At 38.7% G+C, this 16,588-nt stretch overlaps 1 protein-coding gene across 1 annotated transcript in view; it reads right to left on the bottom strand.

The window, feature by feature from the left end:
• HAUS8 (HAUS augmin like complex subunit 8) overlaps positions 1-16,588 on the bottom strand; it is a 792,482-nt gene that overhangs the window by 639,257 nt on the left and 136,637 nt on the right. The gene's annotated exons all lie outside the window — the stretch shown is intronic.

Below are 16,588 nucleotides of genomic sequence, written 5' to 3'. Positions count from 1 at the left end.
ACATTTTCATATAAAATCCAGTAATAAAAGGAATTTCCTTTGCGTCTTCAGGCCTGAATGACTCAAGGGAAAGTGCATTTGTGGCAGGCAATTAACTAGTGCAGCTTAACATTATAGCAAGTAACCATCTAAAGACTAAATTTTCCCGCAAAGGCTGAAATACACAATGCCAACTGGCAAAAGCAGAGATTCTCCAAGATTGCTCCTGCTAACGGTAATAATGTCTTGCCCCAACCTTAAGAAACGCACACACAAACAAAATCTTTCAACGATAAGAAACTCACAAATGTGTTTGTCTTTGTGACTTGGGCTACCTAACCCCAAAATATGGTGAGAAAGTAGTAGGCATTTCCTTTTCACGAGATTAGTTTATCTTAATGAACTGAATATTGCTGTGAGTTTTATGTGCTGTATATACTAAGTTCTAGAAACGTGCCAGAGTTTAACATGCTGTAAATACTATCTGGTGGTCTCCAATCATAACCATGCTATTATGTGTTTGAGGCATGGATGCCAAGAAATATACCTCAGGTGCGGAAACATGTTCCCAGTTACCTCTTTCTTCACCATCACACCTCCATCATTTGCTGTCTACCTGGGGAAAAATTATTTTAAGTCTGCTTGGGCTGTAAAACTATTTATTTATTTATTTATTTTATTACATTTGATGACCGGGTATGTCAGACTGGGTCAGAGGCCTGTTTTCAGCGGAGACCCGAGGAGAAAAGCACCACAGTAATATATGACAATACAGAAACATAGTAACATTAGTACAATAGAATTATTTTACATCATCTAGAAACAGTAAAAAAATCAAAAACAAGGTCCTTTTATCTAGTGGAGACCCAGGGAAAAGACTCCACAGTAGAACAATACCAACAAGTAGTAGTAAATATAATATAATACAATCAGTAGAACTATACAATTACATTTCCAGAGACAATCAAGTAGCAGAAACTCCACAATTTGGAGATGTAAAACTACATTTTCAAAAACTTCCAGGCAAAGGATCCTTAAAACCTGTAGATTTTGTTGCATGCATATTTGGGAGCCATACATATGTCCTGCCATTACTAGTTTACAAACTGTATTCCAGTCCCTTCCCAGACTTTTGTAACCTTCTCTGATCAGTTATCATGCATTATGTATATTCTCCACTAATTATCCCTTTTTTGACAGCAGCTTCTCTTCTAGATTTAACTAAAAACTCTACAAGAGCAGGTCGATCCCTTTTCTCTCTGCTTATAATATCAGTCCTCGGAAGGGAATGCAGTCTACAGTCCGCAATCCAAATGTCTTCTTGGTCTTATCCCACTAGTTATTTGCTCCCAATATCTTTGTTCCTTTGCCAGTGTTCTCCAGTAAATTTCAGCCCCCTCTTGCCTATTTTCTGTACCCTTAATACTTGTCGTTATTCCTATTGGTAAAATCTCCTTTCTCCATTCTGCTGTTGGCTTAATTCTTAGAATACTATCTGCTACTTTATGAATATAACATTCTGTATGGTTATTATTCTCCTTAAGGATCAACACCCAAAATTCCACTTTCTCTTTCTCTCGGCCATATGAATGTCGACACTGTGAAATGTCGAACATTCAAAGGGGACCCACACACACACACACACACACACACATATATATGTGTGTGTGTATATATATATATATATATATATATATATATATATATATATATATATATATATGGATCTAAGATGTTTGTCTGAGTGAGCAAACGACCTAAACTCAAAAGACCAGGCATACTTACGTGAAAGTGCTTCTTTGGTGAAAAGCACTTTTGCCTAAGTATGCCCGGCCATTTGCGTTTCGGTCATTTGCTCACTCGGACAAACGTCCTAGATACAGATATATATATATATATATATATATATATATATATATATCTATATATATATATATGTGTGTGTGTGTGTGATTGCTGAACCAATCAGTGAGTGGGTACATGATTTACTGCTACTGAATTTGGTTTATCTTCAACTAAATGTACATCCTGAAAAGGTTTGAAACTGTCTCAAAATGTTCTACAACACTGAGATGTCCTTTCCTGGATTTATCAGGTACAAAATAATATCTTCAAATAAAGCCAACTTTTCTTGATTTCCATACCAAATATATCCTTCTGAGTCGCTTATTTTCTTTGCCAATGGCTCTAAAAATAAAGCAAACAAAGGGGAAAGATGACATATCTGCCTGTTCCTCTGTTCAAAACTTCCCACTTCAATTCTTTCCTCTGATCCATCATAAATCCTCCTAATTAACCTTATTATTGCATAAGAGAATGCAAATGCTTCCACTGCCCTACTCATAAATCCTAGCTTACCCTTTTGAGAATGCTTTCTCTGCATTAAGACCCACCAATAACAACGGTATTTCCTTACATTCTGCTTCTTCTGATCATCACTGTTTTGTTAACAGTCAAATCTCTCCATAAAGCTACACTGATCCATATCTAACAATTTTGTATTGATTCTTTTTCTCAAAACACGTTTGCCATTCTTTTTGCTAGTATAGACAATCACTTTATAATCAAAGTTTAAGATTGAAATGGGTCTATATGAAGCTGGATGTGATGGGTCTTTGCCATCTTTAGGGAAAACAGCCACCACAGCTTTCTTCCAAAATGACGGTGCTTTCCTTCCTTTTACAATACTGTTAAAACCTTCCAGTTCTTTGTCACTTTCTTCCCTCCTAGCTTCCAAACTTTCATAGGAATATCATCTGTTCCTGGAAACTTTCCTGAAGATTGATTATGCATCACTGTTTTTCATCTCATCTCCTCTTAACTGTTTGTTGTTGTTTCTGATCTTGTCATAATTAAGTCTATCATGAACATATCCATTTGTACTCTTTCTTGATTTCCACCTTTCTCTGCTTTATACAATTTTCATAACATTTCCACAACATCTCTAATAGCTCTATAGGATCTCTGGTTATTTTCTTGTTATAGGCTCCCTATGTTTGGTGACAACCCTTTCTACTTTCTGTTGCCTAGATCACTATGCTAAAAGTTTTTGTGTTCTGGAGTTATTATCAAAAAATAGTTGCTTAACAGCAATCTTTCTAAACTCATGCATGTTATCCATATACTCCCTTTTCTTTTTAGCACTCTGCATTTGTGCTTTTCTTGTGCTGTGAGATTTCCATTATTCTGCAATACTTTAACCTTTGTCAGTCCCTCTAAGTAATTCATATTATTTCTTAACCATAATGACTTCCCTTTTACTTCTACACTACTTTTAAACTCCATTTTCATTTCATCCCAATAACTAGCATTAACTTCTGAAGATATTTCTATCTCCTCTAAACATATGCATTATTTCCACCACCCATTTCTTAAATTTTGCTCTTTTTAACACGTAGGTGGGAAGGCACCAGTGTCTCATGTTGACATCATTACTATGTATTTTTTTCAGTTTTTATTAGTACATGATTTGAAATAGTTACTTGATATGTGTTGAAGCTTTCAATTAAATGCACATGTTCCTGGAAAATATAATTTCTATCTAGTCAAGCCCAGTTACTGCACCTTGGAGAATAACATATACATTATCTCAGAGTCCCTACTACTGAATTTACATCTTCCATACCAAATATTTTCTTAAATTTCTTCAGAAATATAAATTTTTTGTTATATTTTCCCTTCTAGGTCCTCCAGAATCCTCCTCACTCTTTCATAATCAAATCACAGTGCTCACCTATAAGTAATAATCCCTGCTGAAAGCTGATCATTTCGTCAGCCTAAGAAAAAGTGCAACAACTATCTTTAAATAAAACAAAGTTGTACACCTTTTTCCTCAGCTCACTAATAATTGTTTTTAGTGGAACTTGAATACATGCCAGCATGATCTTCCTTCCTTGCCAATAGCCCTTTATTACCACAAATCTACCATTATGGTATTTCTTTTTTCTTCTATCACTATTACAGCTCCTCTGGCAATTAGTAAAATTACTTGCCTTATACTTTGCCCCTGATATGCTGCTGAATATCCATTCTGAAATCCTTTTTCAGTCCAATTCACAGGCTCATTTATTTCAAAATGTGTCGCCTGCAGTATTCTACTTGCACTCTGCATTTCTTAATATAATTCAATACTCCTTCCTTTTTCTATATACCTGTAAGGCCATTTATGTTCCAAGATAATGTGTACAGCATAGGCATTATGTTAATGAGCTACTGTAAATGATAGTGTTTTGAATGTGTATTTCCCAATTTTGTGTTATATGCAAACACTATTTAGAAGGCTGATCTTTTTATACAGCTGTTACTTCTCATCCCCATTTGAACATATGAAACATTTACAAGACTTTCTGATTTAATGACAATTCCCAAACAAAAGACTACATACATTTTCAGATCACCCTCACCCCTATAAACATAGAGCAAAGACATGAAACTATTTACATCTTCAAAAATTAAGTTTAATCCTCCAGACAGGAACAACTGCCTCAAATCCAAATCTATACTCACAGGCATGACCTAACCTAAAATTAAGGTTACCCATCATAATGTGCATACTACAGTCTGTATTGCTACTTACACTGATTTACGTCTGCTTTTTTATTATCCCTGTTCCCCTCCCAGATGTGAAAAACAGCTTGCATGCTTTCAGAAAACACTAACGTTTAGCCCTAAAAAAGTGCACTGGCCATCTTTAAGCAAAACTAAACTGTACACTGTTCTATTAAATGCATTAAAGTATTAAGGCTGGTAGGGACGCTGCTATCTCTTATTCACCTCCCATAATTCGAAACTTAATTTTTCACTGAACTGCTTAGCCATTTACCTTTACACTTTGCATTTCCCACAACAAAGAACACTCAGAACTCTCAAAATTAACTACTTGCACCTACAGACAAGTTATCTCCATGTAAAAGTAGTCAGTATTGAATCTTTGTCAATTTCAATCAGAACAGAATGTACAATTGCCTTCTACTGCAGACTTCTTGACTCCACTGAACATTTGCTAATGGACAAAAACAAGCTAATATATTTGCAAATGTAAGAAACTTTTTCATGGCTGTCATCGTTTGTCTTATTTTTCAAGCCTACCTATTTACAGAAAACACTTGTTTATAGCTTAAGCCAAGAGCCTCAATCTAGACATTCACCCTTGTAAAAATAAGAGAAAATATCTTAATTCTACATAAAATATAAATCAGTGCACTTTTACACCTCACCCCAACAACTCAAGATCACAGCATATTCACTGTATATTTGATTTTGCCAAGTCTTTCTACTCTTGTTATACTGTAAAGCCTATATTTCTTGCAACTAAAAAGCAATTGTTTTTTAATATGTTCAAAACACACAGTCACTGACAAGACTCCCCACATTTAAAATACCCCTGACTACACACTAAATAAAATTGCTCTACTATATACAACATGCATACAAATATTAATAAGAACAAAAATGATTTACTTACAGTTACTTTTTCCCCTTTTACTGTCCTTCTAAACACTGATATAAAGTGGGGCATATGATTTACAGTCTACCCACAAGTTTAACAGAGTTAGCAAAAGTCCAGTCTTTATCAGCCATGTTTTCTTGCAAAGCCATATTTCACAAATTTGACTGATGCTTTAGACTCCCACGTATTCACTAATTTCAGTGTTGCTGATTCTCTTCCTTCCAGTTTCTCTGGTAGAGAAGAAAATCCCAGGTTTTCTCTGCACACTCTATCTTCTAGGTGATCCATTTTTTTGAAGCAGTTTTTCTTGTGAAATCTCATACTCAGCCAGCCTTTTCTTCATTTCATCCTCTGATTTTTGCAGTTTTATCAGTTCATCTGAATAGCGATTTAAAGATTTTTCTATTTCTCCATCCTTTTGTTAAATGAGTTCATATACTCCTTTAATATTTATTTTATTTTAATCACCTCTTGAGTACATTTGATTTATTTTTTCTTACAAAGAACTGGAAGTCATTAGCAGGCAGTATTCTAAGAACCAAACCAGTAAGAGAAACGAGAAAAAAAAATTGCCGATAGGGTTGACTGTGGTAAGGGATGCAGATAATAGGCAAGAGGGAGCTGGAATTTATTGAAGAAAACTGGCAAAGGAACCAAGGTATTGGGAGCAAATAAGTAGTCAAGGAAAGGTAATAGACTGGGAAGAGGCCAAGAATTTATTTGGACTGCAGGTTAGAGACTGCCTTCCCTATCAAGGATTGATATCAGAGTAGAGGCAAAGAGAAAGGAATAGGGGGGTCCTAAATAAAAGACCAGCACTGGTAAAGTTTTTAATAGAATCCAGAACAGAAGTCGTCATTAAAAAAGCAATAATTAGTAAAGCATATAAAATTTTGCATGATGATTATAAGAATCAATCATAGGAGCTTAGAAAGGATTGGGAAGAGAGACTGGATAAGCAATTCACAAAGAGACAATGGGGGGGGGGTTATATGTATATTTCCCAAATCTTTGCCTGGAAGTGTTTACATAGGTATTTTTATACTCTGAGTAGACTCCAAAGAATTTTTCCTCAGGTGGATAGCAAATGTTGGAGGTGTGACGGACAAGAAAGAGGTAGTTGGGAAAATACTTTCTGGAAGTGTGATGAGCTGGCAGACTTTTAGGATCACCTGCAGACAGCTCTGTTGGAGATGCTGGGTGAGCAGAATGGGCTGACTGGGGAGATGATTTTTTTTTGAGTTATGCTACAGAATCAGAATTGCCTAGACATAGTAAAGCCTTGCTGAGTCTAATTATGGTGGTTGTCAAAAAGCAATTACTAGAAAATGGAAATCAAAGTCTAGACCAACTTTACTAGAAGCAGTGAATATAGTAACAGAGATAAAACAACTGGAATTGGGATCTTTAGAAAAGGGAAGGAGCAAACTACATAGGAAAAAATGGGAATTGTGAGAATAATATATGCACAGCAAGAATGAGGTTTAAGAGTCAGGATTTGAATGAGCCCATATAATGCTTAACTGACAATGACTGGATGGTTTATAAGTGATGCATAATGTTTACAACTACAGTTGTTTCAATGGTGTCTGTAATGTAAACTCTTTGTAACTAAAGTGATAATCATTTTGTATGTTTTTCATTTATAAGTAAGATTGTCTCTTTGCCATATGTGTAAATTTAATAAAGATGTTTGGAAAAAAAAAAAAAGAACTGGAAGCCATCTCTTGTACCAGAGCTGAAGTTTGAACTGCTTTTTTGCTGAACAGCTACAGCATTCACACAAAAAAAAAACAAGGAAGGATTCAAAGAAGGAGCAGCTACTGCAGCAGCGATCATTCAAACATTTACTGTTATGCTAAGTTTACTTACATAACTGTACTATGTTCATCATATTGATCACTGCTGCAGTAGCCTTAGCTAAATGGGTAGATTACCCTTGCTTAATACATTCAGGAGGTGGAATGAGAAGAGTCCAGAAGCCCAGGAAAATGGTCCTAGCAAAGCCTGACCTAAACCTAGAAAAGGAATCCAGCTTATAATGCTTTGTAAAATTATATAAATAGGGCCAAGAAACAGCTTCTAAAATACTTCTAGAATCCATCACTTTTCAAAAAGCCACAGATGAAACCAATGCCCTGGTAGAGTGGGACTTGACCCTGTCTGGAATCGTTTTGTTATGGTGAGTATAACAAAACAGCTTTAGACAAGTGTTTAGAAATAGTCCATTTTCCTACAGGCTGTCATTTCTTCTTACCTTCAGAAAAAATGTACAACTGATCCAAAGATCTGAAAGATTTAGGTCTGGCATGATGGTACCAGAATTGCCTATGGACATCCAAGATATGGAATATCCTTTCACCATCATTTTCTGGTTCTGGAAAAAAAAAACAGGAAGCAGGATAGTTCGACTTAAAGTAAACTCAGATAGCATTTAAGGCATAACAGGATTAGTTCTCAAAGAACCCTTCCCATGTGGAAAATGAGATAGGGATGACTCACCATAAGAGCTTGCAATTTGGATATTCTTCTTGCAGAGTTCAGGGCAGTTAGTAACATTGTTTTATATGTTAAAAACCTCAAGTTAGCAAGGTTATCTGGTTCAAATGGACCAAGTCTTATATTCTCTAGCACAAAATTAAGATCCCAATGAGGGGGCTCATGTGCAAGGCCCCTTTCAAAAACACTTTGACCTGAGAATGCACTGAAAGAGGAGGTTGCATTTGCAAACATGCTGAAATGGTTAATATATGAACATTGACAGAGGAATAAGGAAAAGTCATAGGATGGTAACTTACACAAATATTGTAAAACCAGAGAAGTAGTGTGAATGGGTGCTGGTTATGCTGTTGGCACCAAATGAAAAACCTTTTCCTTTTGCTAATACATGATTTTCTACTAAAATACTTTTTTGCCTCCATTAGTATCTGCTGCAGATCCTCGGTTAACATATACCCAAAAGGAATTAATATCTTATCATCCAGGCTGTCAAATTAAGTTGACTGATGTCGGGGTGTATCAAACATCCCTGTTCTTGTGTGAGTCTCCAACATGTGAGGAAGCTTGTAGTAATTGCCCCCTGACCACTTCCAAAAGAAGGGAGAACCAAGGCTGTCTGGGCAAGAAGGGAGTCACCACAATGATCATGAAGGATTAATTCTGAATCTTGTGAAGTGACCTGGACATTAGTGGAAAGGGTGGAAAATATACAAGAACATTCCTGTCCAAGAAAATAAAAAAATATATATCTTCCAGGCCTTTTTACATGGTGTCCTGAAATAGAATCCTGCCAGTTGATTGTTCAAAGAGGAAGCAAACAGATCTACATGAAAAACTTCCCACAGATGGAGCAAATCTTGGAAGAATCTCTGAATTAGTTTCCATTCGTGAAGGTCAGCCATGGTTCTGCTCAGCTTGTCTGTCACACAATTTTGCACTGATGGAATGTAAGATGCCTGTAGACTTGAGACTTTGTTGTGAAGCTATATCTAAACTAACATAGTCTGCCAAGGGGGTAAGACCTGGATCCCTCCTTGCTTGATGATGTACCACAAAAGGGTTATCTGTAACAACCTTTAGAGGTCCTGGGGACCAAAGATGATGCAGAGAGTTGAGTGCCTTATTCAGGGCAAGCATATTTTTGATATTTATGTGCTTATCTGTCCCTCGTGACCCACACACCCTGCACATTTATCTCTCCTGAAACTGCTTCCCAAGCAAAGTCCAAGCAAAAAAAAAAATGAAAGAAAATTAAAATTGAGAATGTATAAGAACAGATATGACATAAGAAAGATGAATACAAATAATGCTTTATATAAACACACTTTGAATTGCACAGGAGCAGACTTTTATTTTTTTGTAATCAAGATGCTGCCTAGTCAACCTAGAGGTGGCCCTTGGGAGACACATCTAGACTACAGGGAGTTACACTGGCAGTTGGTGCTGGAAGCTAACTAACACCCTGGTTTAAATGATAGGGTTTCATTGAAGCCTGTTTTGAAGTTGAAGGCAGCTAAACTTTGAAAATGTTTTTATACTTTTAATGGTTTTATCCAGCAGATGGTGCTGTTTTACTCAATATCTTATGTAACTATATATTCACTTTTAAGACATTCAGTTTTATCTTAATGTCTTAAAAGTGAATATACAGTTACATAAGATATTGAGCAAAACAGCACCATCTGCTGGATAAAACCATTAAAAGTATAAAAACATCACATTCAGTTTTATGGGCGGCCAAGGTGGTGCAGTGGTTAGCATTGTCGCCTCACAGCAAGAGGTTCTCTGGTTCGATCCTCAGCTGGGGTGCCTTCTGTGTGGAGTCTGCATGTCCTCCCTGTGGTCGCGCGGGTTTCCTCCGGGTGCTCTGGTTTCCTCCCACATCCCAAAGACATGCTGCAGGTGGATTGGACACTCTAAATTGGCCCTAGGTGTGAGTGCGTGTGTGTGCCTTCTGTGGAAGGTTGGGTGCCGGGCTGGCAACTCGACACTGTAAAACTCCACTGCCAATCATGAGCGGACTGGTGATCCGCTGTGGCGACCCCTAACCGGGAAAAAGCCGAAAGAAGTCATTAAATTTTATGAGCAATACTTAACATATTTTATGCATATTGTTTATATGCATCTTACACTTTCATTTGTACTCAAAGTTCAGTTTTATATTCATTGTGCACTTATTATTAAGGTTCTTTAAGTGTTTTCAATAAGGTTTTTCCATCTACTGCATTTTATTCTCATGCACCCAACAATGTTGTACGTGGCTTTAAATCTGGCACTTTTTGGTTAACTGATTAATCAAGGACTATATAAAAATGGTGGTAGAAGATGGTATGCTCATCTGATGAAGTTGCACTGACGAAAACGCAGTGGTTAAGTTAAGGCATTCGTTTTGTTGTGTTCTCACAGTTTGTATCTAATAAAGTTCGTGGTTTTATCTGGTGAACCTTCCATTGCCTTATTTTTTGGTGATTGGTTCGAATTGAAGCACTTTCTCCACTTTTTTTTGTTTATTTAACTCAATATTTTCTGAAGGACTGAAAAAACCTCAGTGTTCTCCCACTGAAAACACTGCTATATTTTAGTAACAGTCTCAGAAAAAGTGAACCCCCCCCCCCAAAGGGAAAATCAGAAACTGAGCTTGCATCTGAGTCTGAATCAGAAATCTGAGGAAAAGACTGTAGCTGTCCCCTTCATCTCCCTATTCAGATTCAGAATCTTGAATCCCTTCAGGAAAAAAGAAATCCCTCTTTCTTTACCAGACAATACTTTACAAGAAGGAACAATAGCCTGAATTAAACACTGAGCCAGACCAAATAAACTACTCATATCTGAGGAAATTTGAGGAGGCATAAACACATTCTTAGTTTTCGGTTTCTTTTTGACAGGAAAATTGAGCCAACTGTGTTACTAAAGACAGCAGCAACTTCTCCAGGGACGGGTACAACATTGTGACATAACATATAAGTCTTCCCTATTCCCTCTCCCAGGACCAACAACAGTAGGTCTCCCTTGGCCACTGAGGGACCCCAAAAGGCACAGAGGACAACCTGCTGTCCAGAGGTAAAAGATGAGTGGCCAAAAGTACAAAAAACGGCCAAAGCAGTGTCACCCACCAACAGCTAAGGCAAATTGCTAGCCTGTTTGGTGGAGAAAAAGGCTGCTTGCTTAACTTTTTCTTTTTCTTGTTGGAAGAAGGACCAACTATGGGACCAGTAGTTTGTTCCATGGTTAAGCTGAAAATGGTGCCTCTTTCCTGAGGATAAGATAAGCAAATACCTGCAGAAACTACAAGCCTTTATAAGTCACGTTTTTCACAGAAAAACACAGTAAAAAGCACTTTAAAAAAGTTTGCCAGCCCCCAAAGAAGTAAAATAAATATACTTTCTCCACAGAAAAAATGATTTTAAGTTACTTTACATAATTTTGAATTAACATGAAAAAAGAGCGCTCCCGTTTAAAAGTACAATGCAGTCTTTTGACAGTATGTTAAAGCACAAAACTCCCAGCTTTAAAACAAATGTTTTAAAGAAAAAAGTGATATAACACAAAAAAATATTTAGAAAATGCAGGATTTTCCTCAAACAGAACTAATCTTCCCAGGAAAGTAACAGCACCAAGCCAACCGTCAATCCTCAAAAGTCTTAAAGGAGCATACTCTTCAGAGGCAGTAAAGTTCTGTAAGGACTTAGTGCCCAAACCCAACATTTTTTTTTTTATTAAACACCTTTACTGAATTATCACTTGTTTTTAGTCAATTCAGGTAGAGCTGAGTGATAATTTGGGTGCTTGGAAGATGCCCTGAAGCTTTAGAAGCTGACCAGATGTTATATCCTACACAGGAAACACCCCATATAGCTAAGGCTACTCCAGCAGTGATCCACATGATGAACACTGAATTCCACCCACCACAATACCTCCCTTGTTACAAACTCCAATACTGGAATCTGAAAAAATAATGCGTTAATGCTGAGACCAGAATGCTCTGTGGTAACACTTCATTTTTCTCATGTGAAGTCTCAGATTCATAGAGGCAATGAAACCCAGAATCCAGAGTAAAAGATATAGGGTTTTTCAAGTCTATACAGGCATAAGCAGGCCTGAGCCCCAGTTAAGGGAGGAGTGTAAGAGTGGGTAACACACAATTAAAGTATCTCACTGCAGCTCAGGATGCCCAAACACAGAAGGACGGTATGGTAGAAGTCACACCTGTGACTGTGTTAATTCAATAATATACGAGTAACATCACCAGTAAAGGGGGTTGTGAGTTGGCATAACGGCAAAGGTGTTTACCTCACAGGCACAAGATACAGGGTTGGAATTTCACCTTTGAGAGAAACTGGCTAGACTTAAAATGGCACACTAGGGCAATTAGCCTCATACTTACCTATGAACCCAGCACAGCAACATATTCAAACATCTATTATGGCAAGTTCTTACACAACTGTACTTTATTCTTTGCTTAGATCGCAGTTGCTCACAACACCAGTGTGCCACCAACAACAGCCCCTAAGGCAAGACAATGTACCCAACACTTCAGTCATAGGTGACTCTATAGTCAGGCACACTGATGTCCCACTCACCAGGTTGAACAAGGAGAAAATTACAGTCAGCTGCCTGTTGGGTGCCAGGATCTGCCACATAATGCATGCACTCAACTCACTCCACAAGTACAAATACGACTCTGTCATTGTCCATATTGGAGTGAATGACTTGAGACGTACCTCCTTGGACTACATGAAAAGAGACAAGGAAGAGCTCTTGGATCATGTGGCCCAGGCAGGTATGATCCTAGCCCTGAGTAGCATCCTGCCTTCACCCAGAATGATACCACAGTATAAGGACAAAATGATTGACTTCAACAACTGGCTAAGCTTCTCATTCAAAGGGGATCCACTATCTGTCTGGCTGGGATGACATGATCGACAAACCACGATGCTTTGCCAGAGATGGTCTGCACCTGTCACCCCTGGGATTCAGGTTACTGGCTAAAGCTCTTGTCAACCTTATAGTGCCTTTTTTAGGCAAGGTTCAAATGACAAAACCACCACCATAACAGATACAAGCATGCAAAATCTGAAGGAAATGCTACTCAATGCTAGAAGTCTAAACCCCAAAATGCACTCTCGAGGCACTCCTAAAAATGGAGAACATCAATATCTGTGCAATAACTGAGACCTGGTTCAAGGCACCAGAGAGTACCCCTGCAATACCAGGCTACAACTCTCACCACACTTTTCGGCCACCAAACCAAGAATGAAAAACTAAAGGTGGAGGAGTGTCCATTATCACTAAGGATATTCAAACTTCCAGGCTACTTGCCCAACACAATGCATCTGAAATTCTCCAGGTGCAACTAACACTAGGTAAGACTGCAATCCAAATTGTAGCTTGCTACAGATCCCCCACCATGCCCCAAGATTCTCACTACATCTTTCTAAACATACTGGAAAATATTAAGATACAACCAAACACCCTAATACTGGGTGATTTCAACTACCCTGCCATTAACTGGGAAATCTACTTGGGTACCAACACCTTTTCTCAACGGTTCTTGGAATTCATAAATTCCAACATCCTGGATCAACTAATTCATTGTCCCACCAGGAAGTCCAATATTCTAGACCTGGTCATTACCAACATGGGAGATAGATGCTTCACACCTGTGGTCACTCCCTCATTGGTCAGGTCTGACCATAAGCAAATCACCCTTGACATCCACATCCCACCCCCAACCTCCCAGTAAGGAAACCTCTGTAAAAAAACTTCTCCAAAGCCAACTTCATGCTACTCAAGCCAGAAGTGACAAACTTCAGGACACCCACGCAGATGGGAACTGAAAGTTCGACTGCTGAATCCTACACTAAGGTACTGTACGAGCACATCCACTCGTGCATGAATCGTGCCATCCCAAATAGAACCAAGATGATCTGCTCCAAAAAAAAGAAAGCCAATCTGGTGGTCCCCTGCCATAAACAAACTATACAACAGAAGAAAGAAACTGTTGCAGAAAAGAGGAAAATCCCAGGATGCAAAAAAACTCCCTTACCAGGCTCAGTAAGAAGCTGAGATCCTTCATAAAATCCTCCAAAGCTAGTTACGAAAATAAAATTGCCAAAGATTCCAAAGACAACCACAAGGCATTCTATAGTTATGTCAAGAATCTAAATGGCAATGCTCAGATATGCTCTGAGCCACAACAGAATGGCATTAAATATACTGATCCCAAGGATATTGTCAATATCCTGGCAGATCGATTTAGTGCACACTTCACCCCACTCTCACCCCCCCAAAGGGCCCATCTCAATACCAAAAGATTGCCAAATTCCGGTAATCACGGCCACACAGGTAGAAACCACACTCTCCAAAGCTAAGAATACAGCATCCATGGGACCAGATGACGTCCTGGGCTGTGTACTACATGAACTACGAAATGAACTGGCACCTCACCTAAGTGTCATGTTTAATCATAGCCTCACCTCAGGCTTCATGCCCACAGAGTGGCGCACAGCTACAGTTATCCCACTCCACAAGTGGGGATCCAACTTGGATCCTGGGAACTACCGTCCCATCAGTCTGATGAGTCTGATCTGCAAGGGCATAGAACGCATTGTCATGAAACTTACAAAAAGATTGGCAAACTTCAAACACTGGACCCCACCCAGTTTGGGTTTGTGAAGGGCCGATCTTGTCTCCTGAACCTGACTGACTTCTTCGAATCAGTCTCCAGAGTTGTGGATGAGGGTAAAACTGTCCACACAGCCTATATGGACCTTGCCAAGGCCTTCTACACCATCCCTCACTCTGAAATCATAGATAAACTTACTAAGCTGGGCATAAATCACTACATCACTCGATGGGTTGCCAACTGGCTTACTGACAGAACCCAGACTGTAAAATCAGCCGACTCCAAATCCAGCTCCAGACAAGTGGAGTACCTCAGGGTTCAGTCCTGGGGCCACTCGTTTGGCATCTACTTCTCTGAAGTACAGGCCAACACTAAGGGACTCTGGATAATAAATTTCGCAGATGACTGCAAACTGGGAGCCATTACGGAATCCCCAAATGATGTGGATATTCTACAAAAGGGCCTTACAGAAACAGATGCTTGGTGCCAGAGCTATGGGCTCAAGTTTAATGCCAAGAAATGTATAGTTATTCCCTTTGGGAAAAACCATGTACCCATGAATTACCACATAGGTGGCAGTACACTAAACACCGAAAGTGTGATGAGAAACTTAGGGACACAGGTGGACAGTGGTCTCACCTTCAATAACCACGTCGCCACAACAGTCAGGAAATCCTTCTATATGGCACACCTCATCACTAAGGGCTTTTCATCCAGAAAAAAGGAGGTCATTGTCCCACTGTACTCACCCCTCATTAGACCCATTATAGAGTACAATGCCCAATTTGGTATATACCTCACAAGACAGCTGCAACAGCTGGAAAGGCCGCAGAAATACCTCACTAAAAGAATCACAGGCCTAAAGCAGATGCCCTATGCTGACCGTCTAAAACAACTCAACTATACTCCGTGGCATATCGTCTACTCAGAGGCGATCTCTGCTTAACATACAAGGCCTTGCCAAACCCTCAGCTGTTGGACATGCTCCACTTAAGGAAATCCCAATCCCTCAGAGTCACATGATCCAGGGATACAAACCTTGTCATCACAATAAACAAAACATGCTGGAGGGATAGGTTCTTGACCCAAAGACTCCCCATACTCTGGAATAGACTACCCATACATGTCATGCAGAGCGCTTCCTTGGCCCTCTTCAAACGGAACCTTGACGATTGGATGGGAGATAGAAAATTCAACCCGGGGATCAACCCAGAGGTCCAGGGAAGTAAATACTGTGGGAAGAAATATCCAGGGAATTGTTATGGCTAGGCTTGTATAGGCACTAGGGCCGATAGCCTAGTACCAACCTATGAACCTATGGAGATGGGTGAAGGCTGCCAGCCTAGCCAGATAGAATTTTGTAGATAATTCTGTCATTTACAAATATTAATATAAGCCACAGGCTTGTTCTCTTAAATGGGAAAAAATAGTGTTAAATGTGGAACTGCAAAAATGTAACAACAGTGCACGCTGCTATAACAAAGCTGATAAGTCAATTCTTTGATGTCAAAACTCGGAGCCGAGATATCTAAGTAAAGGATTCTGCCTATTGTTTTGAGGCCAGAGTTAATGGCTAGAATTTGCATGTATAATTTCTTTTATTTTTCTGGCTTCCTGACCAGCTGCAAGATCAAGGGCTATTAACCTCTGAGAGTCTGTTAGCCTGGGAACCAGAAAGAAATGATTTAATCTGAAAGAAATTGGTGGAACTGTGTTATCAATTTAAGGACAAAAAGAATGAGAGCATTTGTGTCTTGAGAACATCCAACTCGCCACTCTGCCTGTGTCTATATGAAAGTAGGATTTTTGAACTGTGTTTTCTCTTAGATATAGCTAGGACATAGAAAGATTAGACTAGTTTGTTTTTCTGTGATGTCGGAACTTTTCTACTGTATTATTTTAAATATTTATCTGTGATCTCTGAACTCTTGATTAGCACTGTGTAGTAAGAAGCATTATCTTGTGTTTTTATTATTTATTATTATACACACACAGTAAAGTACAATTTCCCTTAAGAGCACACAGAGATCACAATC

This window comes from Protopterus annectens, chromosome 13.part0 (assembly GCF_019279795.1).
Source record: "Protopterus annectens isolate FY-2018-M chromosome 13.part0, PAN1.0, whole genome shotgun sequence".
In the NCBI taxonomy this organism is placed as follows: domain Eukaryota; kingdom Metazoa; phylum Chordata; order Ceratodontiformes; family Protopteridae; genus Protopterus; species Protopterus annectens.
Note: the sequence above shows the minus strand (reverse complement) of the source record. Positions and strands in the feature narration are given on the sequence as shown.